We start from the raw sequence: 24,996 nt of genomic DNA on the forward strand, positions 1-24,996 counted from the left end.
CATGATAAGGTGTGAATGACAGAAACTTGTAAATGTGTGATCAGCACGTGTGAGCGCCAAGACCTTCGGACATGTGTGAAGCCAGAACCTGATCCTGAGGTGTGGGCTAGAAATATTTACATGAAAAGACTTTGTGTGCAAAACCAGCTGAGGACAGGAGAACATTCAACTGGGATGCCCTTGAATTTCTGTCCATTCTTTGTGACGCCAAAAATTTCTCAACAGCATAACAAAAAGCCAGCTGGCACTTGTGGTTGTATACAGCAAGGAAACAGGCTGTAATAGTCGTCTTTCAATTCCTCATTGTGCCATAGATAATATGCCAGCTTTAAGTGGCACAATACATTTTAACAAATGGTTCTGCCTGTTTATGTTCAGGAATGCACTCATATTCCCACCAGTGTCCTTCACCTGGAATGAAGACCCTAAGAGGCAGAGGTGCCACTCAGCGAGAGGTGCCAACCATTGGATTCTGACAACCTTTGAGCCTCTGAGCTCTACAGCTCCACAGAGGAGGTCATGGCTTTGGCGCAACACCCCACACACCACTGCCCTCCATCTCTTAAACCTCAGGATCACAGAGCAACCAAGCACACTGATAATTGCTGCGGATGATGGAGGGACTGGAGAGTCACAGGGAGAGAATGTGCCAGGGGATTCAGAGATGAGACTAAGGTGTGGGGTGGTGGGGTCAGGGGTTGGGGCAATGGCTCCCAGCTTGATTTCCAGTCAAAGGAAAATGTGTGTCCAAAGCAGGCAGAGAAAAGCAAATTTATGATGGGAAACAGAAAAATAGCAGATAAGCTGAATGTTTTTTTTTGTCTGTTTTCACTGTGGAAGATACAAGGAATCTCCCTGAATTAAGGATCCAATTGACTAAGGAAAATGGGATGGGGATGGGGAGGGGGTGGGGTGGCGTGGCGAGGTGAGGTGAGGTTGAAGGAAATTGTAATGAGTAAAAAAGATGTTGTGAATAACTCAATGGGGCTGAAAGCTGGTAAGTCCCAGGGAGCTGGCTGCAGAAATAGTGGGTGCGCAAATGATAATGTTGTAAATGTCTATACATTCTGGTATACTTCCCACTGGTTGGAAACTAGCAAATATCACCCTACTACTTAAGAATGAAGCAAGCAATAAGACAGGGAACTATTTACCTTTTAGCCTTATTAGTAGGGAAATATTAAAATGTGTTATAAAGGATGTAATAAATGGACATTTAGAGTCATAAAGTGTACAGCACGGAAACAGACCCTTCGGTCCAACCCGTCCGTGCTGACCAGATATCCCAACCCAATCTAGTCCTACCTGCCAGCACCTGGCCCATATCCCTCCAAACCCTTCCTATTCATATACCCATTCAGATGGCTTTTTAAATGTTGCAATTGTACTAGTCTCCACTGCTTCCTCTGGCAGTTCATTCCATACACTCCATACATGCCCCTTAGGTCTCTTTTATATCTCACTCTAAATCTATGCTCTCTGATTCTGGACTTCCCCCACCTCAAGGAAAAGACCTTTTCTATTTATCCTATCTATGCCCCTCAAGATTTTATAAACCTCTATAAGGTCACCCCTCAGCCTCCAACACTCCAAGGAAAACAGCCCAAGCCTGTTCAACCTCTCCCTATAGCACAAATCTTTCAACCCTGGCAACATCCATGTAAATCTTTTCTGAACCTTTCAAGTTTCACAACATCTTTTCAATAGGAAGGAGACCAGAATTGCACACAATATTCCAACAATGGCCTAACCAATGTCCTGTGCAGTGGCAACCTGATGTCCCAACTCCTGCACTCAATGTAGTGATTTGATTGGGAAAAATCAACATGGATTGATGACTGAGAAATTGTATTTCATGAATTTGTTAAGAGTTTTTTTCAGAATGTTACAAACCAAGGTGATATATATTAATGTTTTAAAGGTGTGGACCAGAAGTAATTTTTTCCAGATGATAGAAAGTTAAGTGGGAATTTATGTTGTAAGGAAGATGTAAGTCATTTTCAGGACAGTTTGAACAAACTTGATAAACATGCAAGAATATGGTCGATTATAATTTGGAAAAATGTGAGGTTATCCACTCTGTTAGGAGGAACAGATGATGTGTAGAGCATTCCTTAAATATAAATGATTGGAAAGTATAGATGTAAACCATCTACCATCAGGCAAAACTGCCCTGTACCTACACCCACAGAGCTGAGATGTCTACCAAGCTCCTCCACTGCTTAAATAAAGCAACATTGTAGGTACTGCTCACAATGAGTTTTGAAAACAGAAACATCATCTTCCTCAGCCCTTGTTTTAATCCACTGTTTTAAAAAAAGTGGTTGTCACATCTTGCAGTTACACAGCAATTGATGACCACAAATGTGCTAAGAATTACACAAACAGCTAATGTAAGGTGATCAGTAGAGGTCTCAGTGTAACTCACATACCCTTACTTGATGTATGCATAGGACCTGCAGGGAAAATAAATGAATAAGTACTGGTCTTGTTCTTTTTTTTTAAACTTAAACAAAAGCCTGAGGTCAGTAGATCCATTGTGCATTCTTCATGGCAATGCTGTGACCAGTGACAGCCAACTTACCAACCAGTTTTTTTTTCTAATACAACATAAATGATTGTTTTCTTTGAAAGGTGGTATTCCTGTGTCTATCCTGATGAGTGCATGGTGATAAGCTTCAACAGCACATTTCTATTAACAGACAATATCTTCCTTTTGCTCCTGACATATTCCCAGCATCAGTAGACATATGAATGGCTAATGTACTGTTTTTGAATAACGTCAGCTGAGTTGACCAGACGTTGATCTCCACACAAGATTTCAGATTGTACAGTGATGCAATTAGTTCCATCTAAAGCATTGAAAGAAATAAAAAGACAAAAGTCCTGGCTATTGAGTATAAATCTGACAATATTAATCTCTCACCTTCATTGAAGTGTCAATTCAGAAGGTAAATTCTAATTCTAAAGTCTAGAGTTAAAGATTCTACAGTTGGCAGCAGTTCCTGTACATGTAGTCATCCAAGGCACTGACATGGTCCATGACTTCCAACATGTCACAGGCCTCACACTCAACCAAGCAGTGCTAAGATGTCCTGACTTCACATCTCTTACATTAACTTAATTCTGCTTTGAATTGCTTATACTGCTTTAATATATTGGCCCTGACATTCTCCTATTTTTATTGTTTTCCAGTTAAATCAAAGTATAAGTACTTTTTTAAAAAATATGCTTTTCGAATTTACAGCAATTTAAAGATAGTCTCCAATAGCAGTTCCTTACCAGAGAATTTACTAAATAAGAATAAAAGAGAAAAGCACCTCCTTCAAAGTCCCCACTTATTTTCTTAGAATAAATTTTACTAAAAGCACCACTCCTCTTCTGTGTTGAATTTGTTTTATATTCACTCAGCTTCGGTTTTTGTTTTACTCAGACAAAGTCTCTCTCACACTGACTGTGCCCCCTTACTGAACTGCGCTTTAAAAATCTGTAATGAGTCACTCTCTAACTTATCTTCCTACTATAGTAATAGGCAACTTATTCAGACAAGGGATTCCAATGATTGAGAGACAACTGCTCCTTTCAGACACCTACCTGTTTAACTAGGCTATTTAACTTAGGTTGTTAGTTCGAGGTCAGAATCTGAGTGTGACTCTAAATTTGAATTGAAGAAGATTTAGTTGTCGAATTTCCACTTTGAGGCAAATTCTCAAATATACTCACTCAGCCTTTGTCTTACTCAGGTGAGGTTTCCCTTATACTTACCATGTGCCACATTGACTGGACCACCATTTCTTATTATCAAACAATTAGAGTCGATTCCTTTTAGAGGTTATATAAACTCTTAGGAAAATCCTTTTCACATATTAAAAAATTCCAGATTCCATAAACATTTAAAAGTCAATAAAAATGAAATACAATTTTTAGATTAAAGGCAATATATAGATATAGATATAAATATTTCAGATCATGAGAGGAGTTATGAAGGGAGAGAGGGGATGCTATTCTATGCTGTGCTCCCTATAATATCACCAGACAATGAAGCATGAACTAGATGAAATGGAGCATAGTTGAAGTTTTTAGCTATCCCTACCTGACTTGTATCCACTGGTGATCCAGTGAATTGACAGCAGAATAATCACCCGACTGAAACCTTTAGCTCCTGCTTAAATTACTGGTGAGTTGTTGATTGCGATTTTCTGCTTCTGTACTCAACAGCTGAGAAATCACAGGCTGGTGAGCTCAGTATAAAAGCACTAAGCCAGAGGCTAATGCTACTAGGTTATCATGAATTTTATTCAATGTCAGGCTGCTAGGGCCAGTCTCTTTTCTTGTTAAAATCCTCCCTCTGGATGATAACATTTACTAATCTCACTGGGAACTGAAATTCAGACTTTAACACTTGGTGAGGAAAGGAATTCATGTTTCTTGAGTAAAAATTAAGCACAAAGTTTTCTTTTGTTTTCTTCTTTCACAGCATCATTACAATGATATATTTTTTAATTCTCACTATCTAATTATAACTTTGCATGCAATATATTGCTGTGATGTGAAATGCACTTCCTGAAGGTCAGTGGAAACAGATTAACCAGAAGCATTCAAAAGGCAACTGGTTAAATGTTAAAGGTAAAAGACCATCAGAGTTTTAGGCAGAGACTAGGGCAATTGATAGAACTGGGATGGTCTTCGATAATGCTACGACAGGGAAGAAAGGCAAAATTTTTCAATGAGTAACTCCACTCCTGATGCCCTAAAGCCTGTCCACTGTCTATAAGGCACAATTCAGGAGTGTGATGGAATATCCCCCTCTTAGGGTCATAGAGATATGCAGCACAGAAACAGACCCTTCGTCCATACCAACCAGGTACCTTAAATAAATCTAGTCCCATTTACCAGCATTTGTCTCATATCCCTCTAAACCCTTCCTATTCATATACACATCCAACTGCCTTTTAAGTGCTGCAATTGTACCAGCCTCCACCACTTTCTCTGGCAGCTCATTCCATACACACACCACCCTCTGCGTGAAAATATTACCCCTTAGGTCAATTTTAAATCTTTCTCCTCTCACCCTAAACTTCTCCTGTTCTGGACTGTCACACCCTGGCGAAAAGATCTTGTCTATTTCCACTATCCATACCCCTCATGATTTTGTAAACCTCCAAAAGGTTACCCCTCAGCCTCTGATACTCCAGAGAAAATATCCCCAGTCTAGTTAGCCTCACCCTATAGCTAAAACCCTCCAACCTTGGCAACTCCAGGGAAAATATCCCAAGTCTAGTTAGTCTCACCCTATAGCTAAAACCCTCCAACCTTAGCAACATCCCTCTAAATCTTTTCTGGGCCCTCTCAAGTTTCACAGCATCCTTCCTACAGCAGGGAGACTAGAATTGCATGTGGCGTCTGGATGAGTGCAGCTCCAATAACGCAAGTTTGATGCCAGCCAGGACAAAGCAGCCTGCTTGATTGGTACCACAACGACAAGCTTTCACTCCTTTCACCATTAAGGTACAGCAGTAGCAGTTTGTACCATTAAGGTGCACTACAAGGCTCCTTGGACAGCACCCTCAAAGCCCACCTGGAAGGACAAGGGCAGCAGATACATGGAAACTCCACCACCTGCAAGTTCCATCACCTCCTTGAAGGTAGCTAGGGATCGGCAATAAATGTTGACCCAGCCAGCAACATTCAAATCTCATGAATGAACAGAAACAAAAAATGACTTCCTTCCGTATGATTCTCTGATTCCTGTTTGAACATATCTAGTACTTGTCTTTGTTTGGACCTCTCTAATAAGATTTATAGGATATGCTGCAAGTAATGTTCTTGAGTTCAATAGTTCGGACCATTTTTAAAGTGAGCCCTCATTCGTATGGCCCTCTCAACCTATAGTCCTATATCTACCTGCAACAGGCCCAGAATTGAACACAAACTCCTCTTTGTTGTATTTTTATTTACTGGAGGTTAAACAATTTGCCATCATGTGATTGTTCTCAATTTCAGGACATGACATAATAATCATCTTATTAATCAATAATTTGGCAAGAGTAATGGATGGGTAAACAATAATAATAATGCTTTGAAGATTTCCATTCATTGGAGGACAAAAATAATAGGTAAAGGTAAAGCCACCATAGCCCCACTGGACCCTACGGCTGCTCTCTCGTTAGAGATGCTGGTGGTAGTTTAATCTGAGGGTCACCATGCCTCAGGCAAGGGGACAGGTTGAGAAGGTGGGACCTTCAAGGTAACCACAGCCAGTGTGGGAATTGAACCCATGCCGTGACATCACTCTGTATTGCAAACCCACCAATCAGCGACTGAAATAACCGACCACCTCAAAAATTATTTCTGCATTTGAGTAGAACCTATCACAACCTTGGGACACTTCAAAGCTCTTTTACAGCACACTAAGTACTTCTGAAGTGTAATCACTGTTGCAACTTTCCTTTCCTTCGTGGGATGGCTAGCTCAATTCGGAATTAATCTTGAGATGTTGATGGTGATCTGCTGAAGTACTTTACACACCCCTTTTAGGTTGCATGCATAACGAAATAAAGACTTGTATTTATATACTGCCTTCACAACCTCACAATATCACTATTTTTTTCATGTTTATTATTGGATATGAGTTTCACTGACAAGACCAACAATATTGTTCGTTCCAATTTATCCTTGGTGAAGAAAAACATGAGACATTTTCTCTCATGCTCCGGTGTTGGTGTTGAGCTACCTTCTTGAACTGCTGCAGTGCATCCGGTTAGGTAGACCCACAAAGCTGTTGGGCGGGAATTCCAGGATTTTGACTCTGCAACACTGAAGGAACGACGATACATTTCCAAATCAGGATGGTGAGTCACTTGGAGGGGAACTTGGTGTTCCCTTGCATCTGCTGATCTTGTATTTATAGGTTGCAGGTTTGGAAGGTACGGTTGAAGAAGACTTGGTGAGTTCCTACAAGGCAGTTTATAAATGGTTCACACTGCTTCCACTGGGCATGCACGAAACACTGTAACCAAGTTACAAGCTCCTCAACAGCCATGTGGTAATGACCAAGTAATGTGATGTTGGTTGAAGGAAAATTATCAGCTAGGGCATGAGAGAAAATGTCTCGTTGTTCTTCAAAATAATGCTGTGGAATAATTTACATTCAAAAGAGATTTGATAGGGTCCTGATTCAATGTTTCATCCAAAACAATGGCACTTCCAGCAATGCAGAATTCCTTCAATCCAGCCCTGATTGTTCACCTGGCTTATGTGTTCAAGTCAGTGGAATGGGAATCAAAGTGTTACTATAGGTGTGTTAGATGTTTGAAGGTAGTATTACATTTCTGAGGTGACCTTTACCCTAGCTTGCCCAATGAGTGGAGGGCACTTCAGGATAGAGCTGTCAAGTTTTCTGAAGTGGGCTATTCAGACTGCCAGACAAAATGAGACAGAGGGTCTCAACCATTGCTGCCTCGCTCATTTAAGTGAATGCATTCCAAACTATACCTTTTGCAAATATAACTCCTATTTACCCATCTCTGGAAAATCTTAAGCTGTACAAGCCCTGTACAGACCAGAGCAGCCAGGCTGGGTTTCGTACCTTGGCCTTTATGTTTTGATTCCAGGAAAATAGCTGATGCCTTTGTATCTAATCCACATCCTATTAGCACAGCAAGCATGGAAGTTTATTAATCTTAACTCAGTGAGGAGAGACAGCTGAGCCACCTACCAACAGTTTAGGGCCTGAAGATGCTTGTTAGTAAATGAACTGATTGTGCAGTATTTCCTGACTTTTAGTACTCACTACGGTACCAACTGTTCCCCAACTTGCACACATGGCCATTTACTTAAAGCAGTGTGTTTTCCCTGTAAACTGTTGGCACATGTTGTAGGTATGATGTTGACATAGTAAGATACTATACAATAACATGTTCACCCCTGGACTATTCAGTGCTTCCCACTGTGACAAGCTGCCTGCCTCTCCCTCTGCGTTAAAAAGCAATGCATACCACAGAGGTTGGCAACTTGTAACTAAGTACTGAAGACCCCGAGCAGTTCAGAAAAATGGTGTGAAATAGACAGAGGCTGACAGCCTCGAAGTAAATGCAAAATGAGTGAATGTCAAGAAAGCAAGCTAAGAGTGATAGGGTGCACGCTGTGTCAATACATGTCTTTCCTTGCGCGCACAACAGCCTAGCAGATGCATCAGGTCATGGGTGCTACTTTGATCTAAAGTGAAGTATTTGAAGGATTGATGTTGCCTATGGATTGGTCCAAGAGCCACCACATGGTGGTGTGATGAGGCTGATGGTTTGGTGATGGCAAGTTACATAGATGAATGTTAAAGAGAATGATGCTTGTGGAGCATTAAGGGGCAATGTGTTGAAGAATCGGTTGCATAATGGCTGAGACAAGTGTTTCTTAAGGTTGCCAGGAACTTACACTAGTTTTATTGGTGGAAGAGAAAAGATTTATTTGTGCCATATCAATAAGATAAGCTTGGTCATGAATGAATGGAAATAAGGCAGTTGCCCCTCAAGGGCGTGATTCTGAAGTTGCCATTTAAGGTCAAGGGGAAAAACAAATCAGAAAAATATTTCTTGATTTCAAGTACCTGATGTTTTCATTCACTGTATATTTTCCTACCGTTCTCTCCATTCCTCACACCACACCACTCAGAATAATATTATGTCCTTATGTATGCCAATGTCTAGAGTGGGACTTGACACCACAACTTTCTGACTTGGAGGTGAGAGTTCTACCCCTCACAAGCTAATGGATAGGTCAGTCACGAGGATCAGAAGTTCCCTCAAACCATCCACAGGATACCCTTGCCAGGCAGGCTTTGCAATTCAAGGAGCCAACTTGCAGTTTTATGAAGTAAAGTCTCAGACTCAATTTTGGGTGGATTTTGAGACTGTTTTGCAGCAGTTTGCTGCCCTAGCCCCACTTCAGTCTCCAAATCTCCAAGTTCCCATACTGCCAGAGGTTAGGACAATTTGCATTGAGCCTGACTCCCGCTCCAAGTAAGACATACAAATTGAGAGCATGAGTAGGTCCTTTGAGCCTGCTGTCCTGCTCAGGCTGAAATGATCATTCCACATACTCACCTTCCCTAATACATTTTCACACCCTTGTTTACCAAGAATCTAAATTTATCCAGTGCTGCACTTTCACCCAGGGCTACCCTGTCTCAGTAAACAAGAACCAACATCTTCAGACATTTGCAGTTCAGGCTGAACCCGTTTTTAATTGATATAGCGATTGGACAAAGAAGCCAGAATGCAGAAGGGCTATTAAACAATTATCGATTGACTATCTTCTGATCATCACCTTTAAATAACCTGAACGCGATGAATCCTCAATTGCTAATTCCTCAAGGTGCACTACTGACCTCTTGGTGTCGGGCCATAAGAGGAAAGGATTGGCATGCTAAATAATTGACTGTCCTGACCTACGTATCATGCATTATTTATACCCTGAAGTGAATTCAAAGGTGACAGTGTCTCTTCAGTTTCAGGCTGCAATTGTAGAGCCACTCGAGCCGTACAGTTCCTGCTTGTGATGTCACCAAGAGCTCCTGATGATATTGCTGCTCAGTAATCACTTACAGATTTCCATTACAGCAGTGAGAAAGGAGACATCACAGAAATAACATGCACCTTCTTCCTCTTTTTCAGTGTCCTTGAAATCAGTTTGAAGAAGCAGACTTTTCTGCTTGCATTTGTGCGCTGGACTTCCTTCCTTTATTTGCCCTCAGTGGATGTGAAAGATGGAAGGGGGGTCAGGGGCTTTCTCCCCTGTCCTGATGAATATCTGTCCCAAACAGAGTCTCTGCTCACAATCACATTGCAGTTTGTGGGAGTTTGCTGTGCATGAATGAATGACTGTGTTCCCTTTGTGACAGCAGTGACTGCATTTCAAGTGTTTCGGTGGCTGAAAGGCACTATGAGACATGAAAAGGGCATGAAAGACATGTCTTCCTTTCTGCCTGTAATCGTTTGCCTCTGAATGGACTTTCTGTGGTCAGTTCATTCTTACTGAAGCCCACAACTCAATGGAAAGGAGAAAAAGTTTAGTATTGAGTTAAAAGACACATAGTTCTTGATATACAATGCTTCCTCAGCTTGCCAATTTGGCGTATTTTCTCCTCTCACCGCATCTTTGAAGTTGTTTATTCCTGATCATAAACTCTGTTTTACACCCCACATGCCCAAATGCAATTTTTTGACAGTGCATGGGCTGGAACTTGTACTGTAGTCATACAATCTCCAACTATAGCACTGTGTTTGATTCTGCGCAGTTAACCTCGGACGGTGTTTAATGTGGGAGAGAGGGAATGGGTATCTGGACTCCTTTGATGGCAGTCACACCAGCTGGTTAGGTAGCTATGCAGGTCTGGTGAGTTGTTTCATGATAGAAGGGTTTTGTAGAGTCAAGTACACCAGGGTGCACCCCCCCCCCCCCCCCCCCCCACTACCCTCAGTTGAAACTGAGGCATCCTTGACCATTGCCCTTTGCCAACATTGTCCAGAGGTCTTACTGCCTTGAGTAGAAGAGAATGAAGTGAGCCAGGTGAATTTGCAGAGTGACCATGACACTGTAGTACCAATGGCCATTCAAGTGAATGGGAGAGAAGAGGAGTGAGGTAGTTAAAGATGACAGTATAGCCAGGAGGTTAGAGATAGTTCTCTTCATCTGTGCCTCATGGCTAGAGAAGAGCATAGACTGTGAGGGAAACAATCTGGTCATTGTGTTTCATGTAGGAGTGATAAGCATGGGTAAAATTAGGAATGAGGTTCAGGTTGAGGAAGTTTGAGAAATGAGCATTGAAATTAAAAACAGAGTCCCTCGCGGTACCTTTCTCCTGAACCTGTGTGAATTGCCATTGAGATTATCAGGATAGAGTGTAAAATGCTTGACTGAGAGATTAACAGGTAAGCCAAAGATATCAATTCAACAGGCACTAGCACTATACTTAAACCAAGCAGGGGCCAGTGACCTGGCATAGAGTCGACTCAATAGAAAATAGGATTTTAAATTAATAAATTGGGGGATGATGTTTAAGAGGAGAAAGTGAGGACTGCAGATGCTGGAGATCAGAGCTGAAAAATGTGTTGCTGGAAAAGCGCAGCAGGTCAGGCAGCATCCAAGGAACAGGAGAATCGACGTTTCGGGCACAAGCCCTTCTTCCTGAAGAAGGGCTTGTGCCCGAAACGTCGATTCTCCTGTTCCTTGGATGTTGTTTAAGAGGCTTCTGAACAGCATAAATCTAAATATGGCAAGGAAAATGTCAAGGCTGAAGAATAGAATGTCAATTCAGTTGAGATTGAACAGAGTTGGTTGAAAAGGGACAGAGAATGCTACAAAGTATTAGTGTGTTTATTACCAAAGTGACATCAGGGATAAATAGAAAACAAAGCTGCAGGTAATATATATGAAAGCAGTTCATAATAAAAGCTTATTAACTCTTATCTATGCAATTCATTCATGCTGTTATGGAGAGGTGGTTACAGAGCGGGCAAGATTGGATTTTAAACTTCCAGGATCTTTGGCTTTAGAAGAGATGGATAGAATGGAAATGGAAAATTGGAGAGGCTCTGATATTAAAGGGTAAGAATGAGAAAGGATCTTAACTCAGATGTAGAATCAGTTGGGGTGGAATGAAGAGAAAAGAAAAACATAATGAGAGCAGTCCACAGGCTACTTAACAGTAATTATAGTGTCAAGCAGAATAAAATCTAGGAAATTAGAGGTGGCTGTAACAAGCATAATACAGTGATTATAGGGGACATGAATCTTAAAATGAACTGGGCAAACCAAATTTGCTATAACAAATTTGAGGGTGAATTCATGAAATATATAGCAGATAGTTTTCTTGATCAGTGTGCTTCATCACCTAATGGGAACAGTCTATTATAGATACAGTGTTGTGTAATGACCCAGGGTCAATTAATAACCTTGTTGTAAAAGAGCCCCTGGAGAAGAATGGTATGATAGAATTCTAATGCAATTACTCTCAAAAGCAATTTATGTCTGAAACCAGGATGTGAAATCTAAACAATGTAAAATTGTAAAATTGAGGCAAAGACCTTCAGAAGTGAAATCAAGAAAGTATTTTTTAACATAAAGGGCCCTGGTAATCTGGGCTGCTTTCCTCAAGAGATTCTGGATCCTGGGGAAAAAATGAAGCATTTGATACTGAGACTGCTAGATATTCATTAGGTAATGGCATTGAGAGAGGTAGACCAAGGATGAGTAAATGTAGTTGAGATACAAATCAGCCGTGATCTTGAGTGACTTGAGAGCCTGAATGTCTGTCTCGGCACTTCCAGTTATTCAGCTGTGTAAACGTAGAGGGCATTATCAATTACTCCAATCACAGTTCCATTAAAGGTCCGTACAGGTACAATTCCATCTTGGCACAATTGGTTTCAATAGATTTCTCATCCTTGAATTTATGCCATATAAATAAATACTTCAGCCCATCTGTTCTCTGTCAGTGTGTATGTTCTTTTACTCACTCATAGAACGTGGGCCTTGCCAACTAGACAATTTATTACCCATTTAACTGGGCATTTATTACCCATCCCTAGTTGCCCTTGAGAAGATATTGGTGAGCAGCTGCAATCCATGAGGTGTAGATAACACCCACAGTGCTTTTAGAGGGGGGTGTTTCAAGAATTGGATCCAGTGACAGTAAAGAACCCTGAGAATTCAGTGTGGTATGAAAAGTATGGATTGTGAAGATCTTAACTTATTTTTGTTCAAGACCATTTCAAAGATGAAATAGATGTCTTTTGAGATTCCCTGCTTCCTTCAGCAGCCCCATTCATCCTCTGTTAGATGGGTTTCCTGCAGATATAATTTAGTCACTGAACCAACAAGAGGAAAGTGTTGCCAGAGCTTCCTGCCTCTCCTAGTTTCCTTGCCTCTCAATCATCAGTTTTTTTCCCCCACTTGGGAGCAGAAACAAAAATCCAGATAGCTCATTTTGGAGGGTAATTTTGGCTCATGTTTCATTGCATGATAGTTTCTCATGCCTACAATTTAAGCATGAACCTTAATTTTATTTTTTTTTCATACGTTGATTGAAATTCACAACAAAATTTTACTGTGCATGGAAAAGAAGTTCAATAAGGGGTATTGACCACAAATCTTGACTCAGGCAATTTCTTATCTTTAAGAACTCCTTTGTTGGATAATGCAGTCAAGCAGTCTGTGCAAGTGAAGTTCAGGAAAACTATTCAAGAATTAAGATCACCAACTTCAACCCACATTTAGAACTCACCCAATTAATTCCAAATGGAGAGCAATACAGTATTTCAACAGCTATTGAGGAGAAGGAATGTAGGTGTATTGGAGGCAGTTCATAGGAGGTTCCCAACATTGATTCCAGAGGTGAATAGAATAGAATATAGAATATCTTTTTTTGTCACATGTACTCCAATGGAGAAGCACAGTGAAAAGCGTTTACAATGTCGGCCTCTTATGGCACCATTTTAGGTACAAGTACTAGGTACAAATCCTGGGATTTGTGTTATGAAGAGAACTTAGACCAATACTCTGTGGAGTTTAGAAGAATGAGAGGCGATCTAATTGAGAAATATAAGATGACAAAGGTAGACCAAGTAGGCATAAATCATGTGATTCCTAATGTGAGGCAATCTAGAATGAGAGATCTCAGTTTTAGGATGAGGGGCAGCAGATTTAAAATAGTGATGAGGAATGATTGCTTCTTTTAAAGGATCATGAATCTGTGAAATTCACTACCCCAATATGGTGGATGCTGGGACATTAAATACATTTAAAGAGAAGATAGGCAGAATGTTTTAATCGGTGATAGGTTGAAGGGTTATGGAGATCAGGCAGGAAGGTGGAATTGACACAAGGATGAGATCAGCTATAATCAAAACAAATGGCAGAACAGGCTCGAGGGACTGAATTACCTATTCCTCCTGGTTCTTAGGTTCCTGTTGTTCTTATATATGAGCTTCCAGTTGCCTGCCATTTCAACACATAGCATGCTCACTGGTGAACATCTCTGTCTCAGGCTTGATACAGTGCTCCAGCGAAGCTCAGGCAAACTAGAAGAACAATTTTCTGCTTGGGCACTCTGCAGCCTTCTGGACTCAATTTGGGTTCAACAATTTTAGGGTTTGAGCACTTTTTCCCACATGGTCTGCTATTGCATACTGGCCATTGTTAGTCTCCCATAGTTGCCATAGCAGCTATTCATTTTCCTAGACTGACTGTTATCCACCCTCTTGTCTGTCCAACTGTTTTTCTCTCTCCTCAGCCTCTACCTGCACCTACTATTTATTCCCCTGCTCCCCCAGTTCATCTTCTGCATAAAAATTAACCTTTTCCTGGCTACCATCAGTTCTGACAAAGGGCCATGGACACAAAACGTTAACTCTGATTTCTCTCCACAGGTCCTGCCAGATTTACTGAGTTTTCCAGCAATTTGTGTTTTTGTGACTTACGTTCCTATTATTTGAACAACATTGGCACGAAACTATACCATCACAGCAAATTCCACGTTCTCACCACCTTCTGGATGTTTGGAAATCTGTAATACAATTTCCCACTGTAATTAAGTGAGGGTTGAGTACTAATCTGATCAGTTTTTTTGAAGTTATAAAGGATTTTCATAAGTTAGATAAAACAAAATGTACCCATTTCTGTGGGGAAAAAGAAGTGGAAGGACATGGTGATTGTGTTGTGTACACGAATTTCTTGAAAAAAAAACGTTATCTCACACTTTTCATTTCGATCGTCAATCCAAAAGTACAGTATACAGCAGCAAGCGACAAATCTCTGCAAAGAGCACTTGGCAGCAAACAGTCTGTTTAAGCAGTGCACAGCAACAAACAGAGCCTCTTTAAAGTGTGCACAGCAGAAAGCAGAATTTATGTAAAAAGCAGAATACAGATCCTTTGTAAATAATGCACAGCAGCAAACAGAAACTGTTCAAAGAGCACACTGCAGCAAACAGAGTGGACTTAAAATCTCCGATTTTATTTGGAGTGCTGCAGGACTGTTAAGATCCTGTATGGCACTGTTTGTGCGTTCCGATGAAGGTTGTGTTCAATGCTTCAAGTGTAATGGGTCTAGCACTTGTGGAACGAATGCTGCCGAGCAGCAGTCAGAACAGCCTTTTTATCACGGCAGCCATTTGATTTAATGTTAGTCCTGCCATTTTGGAGCTAATTGCTGTGGCCTACATACTCTCTTAACCTTGGACAGTGGAATACACTTCAGCAGAATGAAGGATGAGCTCCCCCCCGCCCCCCCCCCTCCCCCATTTCAGAGGATTGCCAGCCACACATTGATTAATCGCTGATTAGTTTATTCAGGTTGTTGCTGTCATTCTGCAAAGCTTTGATCATTTCTGTAGCTGGTTACTATGGTAAGTGAGTTGGCAGGTGCTGAAGGATTATTTTTCTTTGACAGCAATGATTCTGCGACAAGCATTTTGTTCCTAAGCTTAGGCGGAGCAATTTGCCTCCCTTTGAGACAGCTGCATGAAAGCAGAGGTAACAGAATGGGACAAATTGCCGGAAGAGGGAGGGGAGCAACAGGAACCTCAGCAGAACATCATCTCTCCAGAAGTTATTTAAGGTGCAGTCCTCCTGTCTGAACTTCAGCAAGATTTGTCTTAATACAAATCATGAAACCTTAGTGTGTAGATGCAGCTTCTGATGAGCAAAACAAATGGACTGTTATTATTTATATCAAAGAAATGAAATATTAAAGTAAGCAAGTTTTATTACACTTGCACACTAAGAACAGACCAGCTGGTTAGTATCATATTTTGCTCTCCCACACTCCCGGGGGTGTGGGTGGAGAGAGAGAGAGACTCAGAATGATGCAAGTTATATGGGAGAAGGAGGGCAGTTGGGATATAAAAGATGGCAGAGTTGAGTTAGGCAAGAGAGAGGTGACTAGGTGAGAGGAGGAAATGGGCAGAGAGTGGGTTAGGAGAGATGCCGGTAAGGAGAGTTCGGAGGGATGTCAGTAAGGAAGGTTAGGAGAGATGCGGATAAGGAAGGTTAGGAGAGATGCGGATAAGGAGGGTAAAGAGGGATGTGGATAAGGAGGGTTAGGAAAAACCTTGCACCCCCCGGGGCAGGCTCATCCCTGGCAAGGAAAAGGAAAAGGAAAATGCCAGTTTCAAACCTCCACTGCCTTTCAGTCAAACGCACACGTGGAAAAGGCTTCAGGAGGAAATCTCGAGGAAAAATCCAGAGGAAGTTTGTCGTTGCCTACAATGTCACCTGGCAGCTCCTACGATGGCACTGGTACCACACCTGGAGAGGACACTCCAGCTTCGCCCGCAGCATCGACACAACATGCTGGGTGGGGGGGGAGGGTGATGTGGTGCAGCAGATACTGGTTTTAAGTCATCGGTAGATTGGCATAGAGCGCCATGCCAGGGTTGCTCCTGACGGTGGAAGGGATTTTCAGATCCCATGGGGCAGCTATCGCCTGCCTCAAACTGGGCAGCCCCCCAGCCAGTAAGGTGCTATCCTGCCACAATCTGCCATCCTCACTGGGTGCATGGGGATTCGGAATTATCTGAACAGCAGATTGCAATCACCGCACCAAGCAACAAAAGAGACCAGCTCTAAAGTTGGGGAGTTGGAACATCCGAACAATGATGACTGGCCTCTCAGAAAACCTCCAGGACATCAGCGACTCTAGGAAATCAGCTGTCATAAATAATGAGCTCAAGAGACTCCACATGGACATAGCCACCCTCCAGGAAACAAGGCTGGCGGAGGTTGGCTCACTGAAAGAGAAGGACTACATCTCAGCTTGCTCTTGCCCCACCGAATTCATCTCCACATACTTCGATACTGTCTTATTCCGCCTGGTCCAGGAACTCCCCACATACATTCAGGACACGGCCCATACCCTCCACCTCCTGCACGACATTTGTTTCCCTGGCTCCCAATACCTCATCTTCACCATGGACATCCAGACCCTATATACTTCCAACCGCCAGGACCAGGGCCTGCAAGCCCTCCGATTCTTCCTCTCACAACGTCCCCACCAGTACCCTTCCACTGTCACTCTCATTCATTTGGTTGAACTGGTCCTCACCCTCAATAATTTCTCCTTCGAATCCTCCCACTTCCTCAAGATGAAAGATGTAGTCATGGGCACCCACATGGGCCCCGGCTATGCCTGTCACGCGGAACAGTCCATCTTCTGCAGTTACACTGGCACCGCTCCCCACCTCTTCCTCTGCTATATTGATGACTGTATCGGCGCCACCTCATGCTCCCGCGAGGAGGGTGAACAGTTCATCAACTTCACCAACACATTCCACCCTGACCTTAAATTCACCTGGACCATCTCAGACACCTCCATCCCCTTCCTGGACTCCTCCATCTCCATCAACGATGACCAACTCAACACTGACATTTTCTACAAACCCACCGACTCCCAGAGCTGCCTGGATTACACCTCCTCCCATCCTGCCTCCTGAGAAAATGTTATCCCTTCTTCCCAATTCCTCCACCTCCGCCGCATTTGCTCCTAAGAGAACCAGTCCAACACAGAACACACCAGATGACCTCCATCTTTAAAGACTCCAATTTCCCCTCCCATGTGGTTGATGATGCCCTCCAGTGCATCTCATCCACTTCCCCACCTCTGCCCTCGAACCCCACCCCTCCAACCGCAACAAGGACAGAACCGCCCTGGTCCTCACCTTCCACCTCACCAACCTCCACATACATTGCATCATCCTCTGCCATTTCCGCCACCTATAAACAGACCTCCTCACCAGGGATACATTTCCCTCCCCACCCTATTCGCTTTCCATGAAGACTGTTCCATCTGCCCCCCAACAACCCACCCTCCCCTCCCGGCACCTTCCCCTGCCACCGCAGGAATTGCAAAATGTGTGCCCACACCTTCCCCATCACCTCTGTCCAAGGCCCTAAAGGAGCCTTCCACATCCATCAAAGCTTCACCTGCCCTTCCACACACACGTCATTTACTGTATCCATTGCTCCCAATATGGTCTCCTCTACACTGGGGAGACAGGACGCCTACTCGCAGAGTGCTTCAGAGAACATCTCCAGGACACTTGCACTCATCAGAGATATGCTGTTTGCTGATGATGCTGCAGTTGCAACACACACCCAGCAGGAACTCCAGTTACTGATAGACCGCTTCTCTTACGCTTGCAAGGTTTCGGGCTGACTATTAGTCTAAAGAAGATGAGTGTCCTGGTTCAGGACACAGAGGCACCACCGGTCATCTCCTTCGACAACTATGAACTCAATGTCGTCCATCAGTTTACTTACCTTGACTCTACCATCACTGATAACCTCTCCTTGGACACAGATTGACAAGAGGTTTGGGAAAGCAGCCTCAACACTTGCTCACCTCACAACTCGAGTATGGACAAATCCCAAGCTGACAGTGAAGACAAAAATGTCAGTCTACAATGCCTGTCTCATAAGCACACTGCTGTATGGCAGTGAAACGTGGACTACGTATGCTAGACAGGAGAGAAGGCCAAACACCTTCCAGTTGAGGAATATCTGCCATATCCTGGGCATATCCTAGTAAGACAGAGTGTCCAACGCAGTGATCCTATCTCACACATGTACACTCCGCTCAGACAGTGGAGACTGAACTGACTGGGCCACATCCACTGCATGGAGGATGGCCGCATCCCAAAGGATATCCTCGATGGAGAGCTTGCATCCGGGAAGAGAGCCACTGGGCATGAAGACGCTTGATATTGTTATGGAGTCCTGGGAAAGGCTTGCAGCAGACTGCACGAGATGGAGAAGGACCCTGAACCAACACCTCAAAACAGGGGAAAAGAAGCAGATGAGCGCTGCAGCTGACAACTGGGCACGCAGGAAGGAGTGCAGCAGCTCAAGCAGATCAACTACCACATACAGATGTGACCTCTGTGATCTGGACTGCCAGTCCAGCATTGGTCTCTTCAGTCAGAAGTGACGTTGCTTCAGGGAAGCAGAAAGCCAGAACGATGATACAACCCATAGTCAGTCATGACTGAAAGGGGTTTCACAGGCACAGGACGACCATAGTTAGAGTATTGTGTGTAGTTTTGGTTTCCTTAATAAGAAAGGATAGAAGCAGTGAAGAAAAAGTTTACTTGACTCACTCCAGGGGTGAAAGAGTTATTTATGAGAAAAAGCTGAACAGGTTATGCCTGCAACCAGTGAAGGTTAGAAGAATGAGGAATGATCTCATTGAAATGTACAAGATCCTGAGGGAACTTGACAGAGTGGTTGCTCTCACGATGTTGGCCTGGTTCTCTCAATATTGTTTTATCTTCCAATAGTACAAGCACTGTGGAAATATGCTCATCTAAGATAGATAGCTACATCATGGTTGGACACATTGTTTTTAAGGTGAACTTAAATTGGATATAAGGCCTATTTTGTCTGTCACATGGGCCACAGTGTTGATATGAGGAGCCTTGATACTCATTCCTTCATCATCTTTGATGCTGAAGAGAATTTTGAGCCGTGATGAAAAATCTGCTCTTTGCCAAATTGCTCCTTTTGTTCTGCAAGAAGACTGATCCACATTCTGGTTGTTCTCACATGTTAATTCCAGTACTGCACGCTACATGAGCTGGAGACTTTCTGCTGGTATGGATTAGAATGAGCAAGCAGTGGGGAACTTCACTTTAGTCACCTACATTGTAAGAGAAGAGACATTTACGTTCCAAACTTAATCATTGAACCACTCTACACTATCCCATCTTGTAACACAGAGAGAGAGAGAGCCATAGCCTTCCACTAACGTGAAAAGAGAAAAGAAAAGCTTACATTCATGTAACACTTTCCAAGATGACTGGACAACTCAAAGCCCTTTGCACACAAGGTAGACTTTTGAAATGGAATCACCTGCAATGTTGGAAACATGGCAGCCAATAACCAAGGAGGGTATATCCATAACATGGTCAAACACGTTGGTTATCAACTCGAAAATCCTTCTGACACAGTGGGAGATTCTTGGTCATCTGTGTGATGGAGAGAAAGTGGGGCCTCTGCTATCTAGAATGGAAAATTAGTTAAACTGGTGAATGGCAGACACTAGTCTAAATCAAATACTTCAAAATAAAAGAGTAGTATGAACGGTGCCTTTGTTTTCAAGGATCGATGGTATAATTTTGCTCGGTTTCTTTTTCCCTCTGGGATTGTTAATCAAAGCTCCAAGACTACAACATGCATGTTACCATAGCAACTGGGACTTACTGAGTGAATGGAAGCAAACCAACACCTTGATCTAAATTCCTCCACCAGGGAAAAAGAGTTTCTTGCTGTCTACCATAACAAATCCTTTGATCATGTTCATCATTTTAATGAGACCTTCCCATATTCCTCCATAGACAAAGAACTATAAACTCATTCTCTGCAACTTGGTCTCGCCCTTTTACCTCTGTAAGCCCAGTCCGTACAAACATTCAAGCACTATAATAATGCTTGCAAAAGGATATGGCCCTTCATTCCCCTTCATGTGATGCCAAACTGTGGGAATTAGCTCTGGAGCAAACTCCAGACTTAGATTAGCACAGAATATTAGGAATTCAAAAGTGTGGCCTCATTTTGTCATGTTGCTACTCGAACAAACCATCTTTGTGGTCCCGGGAGAAGAAAGCCAGCTAAATATTGCTGGAGCTGAAATCTAGTGAGAACGCCCTGTAGCAGCACTTGCAGATGGCAGAGGAGCAGAGCAAACACAGGACGGGGTAAATGATGTTTGCTTTATGCGCTAAGTAGGGGAAGGACGTCCCAGCCTGTGCAACCGTGCACAATCACACACACAATTTCAAATTATATTTCGTGCTATCTGGCATGTTTAAAGCACCTTAGAGGCAGCCAGAAAGGGACAAGCTCAATGTTGTTTGCCCAGGAGTAATGAGATGTGACATAAAGTACATTTGAGGCCATTAAATCAGTTGTCAAAGTGAAAATGCAAATTTTGGTTTCCAGTTAGACAATGGGATGGATTGTTGCAGTGTGCAATGAGTTGTAAACAGAGAAAATTTCAGTCCACTTACCTGGCTTACAGTGAACTGTCCAAGTGTCACATAATTTTCTACCAGTCAAGCTGTCCAATTTGTAGAAGGCTTGCAGAATGATGTCTTTCAAAGGGTGACAGGCTGGCTTTACTTTTCTGGCATAGTGTCTTATCAGCCAATTACAAGGCCATTCTTGCCATTAAAATAACCCTAGTTGTGCCCTGCCATTTGGGTCGTCTTCTTCTTCGTCTTGTGCAGAGTATTTACCCACAGAGTGGGGAAAGCATAGAACTTGGTCCTGTAAGGGGTAGTTGAGGTGAAATGTGTCAATGTGTTTGTGGAGAAATGCACGAGGGAGAAAGATGTAGAAAGACGTGCTGATGGCATGAGATGAAGGGAAGAAGCTCATGTAGAGTGTAAGTACCATAATGGACCAGTTGAGCTGAAAGGCCTGTTTGAGATTCTGTATAATCTGTGAAATGAAGACTGAATTAGCTGTCTTGTGTTACATGACTCTAAATTAAAGAACCTTATTCAACCAGTAACTAACCTAACCATAACCCACCTAATCATAACCATAACCCTCACCCTGACTGTAACTCAAAACCTAACTCTAATTGAATGTGCCACAGTCAAGGAGCAAACCAATATTAGTTTCTGCTAAAAGCAGGAAGGGAAGTAGGATGATGTTGGTGAAAGGGATTAATAAGCACCCATCATTTTGTGTAATGCAGCCTTACAATGCCCCAGTGCTGAGTAAGTTATTAGAAATTCATCCTGTAATTGCATCAGGCCATATGGCAGCTTAAAGTACTTATGAGCTAGAGTCTATTGTACAAGGCAATTTGTTTCTTGCGCTTACAGAAAAAGTCTCATTCGACAAGAGACAGCACTTAAGAACAAACTGTGATGCGGACACCAGAAATTCTTTTATCCTATTTTTAGAAGGTGAGAGAAAAGCTTATAAGAAGGGAGACAAGGGGTGGAGCATGGCGACACAAATTGTAGGAAATAAGCATGATGCTGTTAGGTTGTATAACTATTCCTTGATCACCATACAATAAATCAGGGGTCCATCAAAAATCAATTCTTCAGTCTCACAGGATGGAAACAGGATGCAAATGCAGTCTGAGCAATCAGAATTTGCCTGGCCTATGTACCTGGTCACCCGCATTCTCTGCGAATAAGAGCAGGAAACTAGTCAAGACATTGACATTGACACCATCAAATACGATTGTAGTAGATACCAGCTCAGGGAGAAATACTGCAAATGGTCAGAATGATTTGAACGAAGGAACAGAGGACAACGGAAGGAGGAGTTGAGCTGTTCATAATGGATTTGCAAAAGACAAATGTTTCCCTAACCAAAGACAAATATCCAGCAGCTGTTAACTGGAGGCTGTGTGTGTCCACTTGCTCTGCAAAGACCCTTTCTGATTAGTAAGCTGATCAAGCTCAGCAGGAGGCCAGTTGACCCATGACAACTTTGCTGGTAACTTGCTGAAGACGTTCAATTAGAAAATAATCTCATTTTTTAAAAATTCATGGGCTGTGGCCAGCATTTATTGACCATCCCAAGCTACCCTGAAGGTTGTGATGAGCTGCCTTCTTGAACCACTAGCGTCCATGTTTTTGTGATGTTGACTGGGAGATTGATATTTACCAGCCACATGGGGATTGCTCCTGCCCTCTTCAGGGTAATGCCCTGGATTATTTTAGTTGCACCCAAGCAGGCAGATGATGCCGTGGTGTGAAGTCCACAATACAACCTTCCTCTGTAATACCCCAGGAACGCCAGCCTTGGAGTGGACTTTGAACCTGGAACGTTGTAATTTAGCATGATTTAGATCAAGAACATTTAGCAATCAGGAAAACAGTATAGGCAAAACTGCTCCCCTGGATTTATAAAAATGGACCACCTAGCTGGCATTTACCTTCAGCTTCTTCAGTTTCAATTGACACTAGAGGATGTTAAAGGAATGTCTATGCTTCTTACTGATATCATTATTATGTTTCATGGTACAGAAGTCAATACTCTATCCTCTTTAAGATATCATTCTGCTGCTGTACCGCTCTCCCTCAACCTGCTTGTATTGGAACCACTCTTGTGAGGAATAGTTGCACCCCATTTTATAAAACAAATTCCATTGCTCTTTATCTATCTGCCATTGGACTTTTCATGCATGTAGCCTGTGAATGTCAATTATGCATTCTTACATATCTTAGTTGCAACTCTTTATTCATTCATTCTCCTAACCATGTATAAGTTGTCTTCATAGAATCCACAATCAATCAGCATACAAACAAATATGTCCAAAATGTTTCACTTGCTTATTGTGGAATACTTCCTTGATGTGCAGTTCTCAGTTTGATCTTCTCAGAAGTCTATCTCTGAGAATCTTGTTGTCTGAATAATTCTATCCATTGTGTGTCAGCTGACAGTGGTGAAAGGTGTGACGGTGCTGTCAGGTTTAATTTATATTTCATGCAGTTTGTCACCCTGAGCACTGTGTTCCATTCTAATCCTGTCCCTGGAATACTGCAACCAGGAGAGCCTTGGTGTGAAGGTTTTTCACCTTGCACCAATCAAGCCTAATAGCTGCATGCCAAATTTTTGACGATCACAACAATTTAAACTACAGGTGCTGATTAGTTGGTACATCAACTCCAATTAGCTAAGGTTTTGCCAAGGAGAATGTGAGAGCAGCTGTTGGCTTCCAAACTCTTGGGTGTTTGGGTTTGATTGTATTCCCTTTGTTTGCACAGACTAGGTCACTGTGTATGAATGGCTGTCACTCCAGTGAGCATCAGTGAGACATGTTGCATGCTCAACCGCTTGTCTTAAATTAGTTGTTAATGTAGCTATTGGCACATGCAGGTTTGTTCAGCGTGACGACAGGAAGGTAGACCAGAGGGGCAGCTTCTGTGAGATGCCCTCTGTCGACTTGAAGCCAGACTTCTTCTTTCTCATTGGCAATGGCAGGAGGCTATTTGACAGACCAACCCAACTCGTGGAGTATATATGTGTCAATATTCTCCTGTGCACTCTTCCATCAGATTCTTCATCTGGGTCCTCTTCAACAGAGCCTGCCCACAGCATCACCCTTATGATGGCACTGAAATATGTGCTTCTGTCTGGCCTGCCTGATACCCACTAATGCTTGGCTGCTCACCACATGCAGATGTCACCTTCAAACCATGCTTTAAGTTGTGTGTGACCTCGTCTTGCGATTGCATAGTCTTGCAGGCTACGTACATGATTGTGTTCAGGTACTGTACCTGTCCTGGCTCACCACTTGGAAATGAATGGAAGCAACAGGAGGTGGGCGTGAGGTGGCCATCTTTAGTAGGTGAGCTGGAGCCCCTGGCTATTAAGTGTGAGTCCTGAGTGCCCAGCAATGCTGATGGGGAGGGTGATGGGGGATGTCGTGCATTGAGCAGTGTGAGAGGTTGGTGATGAAACGAGATTCTCCAGCTCTGACCACTTGCATGAGTTCATTGAGCATATTCCAACACTGCAGCCCCAATCCTCAGGGGCAGTCTCCAGAAAGTGGCTTCACTGACACCTGCACCCATTCTCTTAAGGTCTCCTGTCCTCCAGCACTAAAGCCTACAGCGCTGCATTGACAGTAGCAACCGTCTGTTTTCACTGTCGATACATTTCACCTGCTCTCACATGTAGCTCATGTCAACATCAGGCTGTAAGGAGCAGCTCCCTTCCACCACGTACAGCTCCTCTTGAATAGGGGAGACAGCATTTAAGAGGAGCCAGCCAGTTGCGTCACATGCTCGTGCAGACACTGTTCAGTTTCCTGGCTGAGCATTCAGGCAGCCAGAGGATGTCAGGCCTATTTAGACCAATGCTGCAATCATGTAAATGAGGTGGGGGCCCAAGGTTTGTGTGCTTATTACCTCCACAGCAACAATTGTGGTCACACTATGAATCATGTCCCTTGTGCCCACAGACCAGTTATTAGCCC

General features: G+C 42.8%; 1 protein-coding gene across 4 annotated transcripts in view; it reads left to right on the forward strand.

Annotated features, from left to right (window-relative positions):
* The window catches only part of khdrbs2 (KH domain containing, RNA binding, signal transduction associated 2), a 622,325-nt gene that overhangs the window by 369,275 nt on the left and 228,054 nt on the right, over positions 1-24,996 (forward strand). The gene's annotated exons all lie outside the window — the stretch shown is intronic.

This window comes from Chiloscyllium punctatum, chromosome 3 (assembly GCF_047496795.1).
Source record: "Chiloscyllium punctatum isolate Juve2018m chromosome 3, sChiPun1.3, whole genome shotgun sequence".
NCBI lineage: Eukaryota > Metazoa > Chordata > Chondrichthyes > Orectolobiformes > Hemiscylliidae > Chiloscyllium > Chiloscyllium punctatum.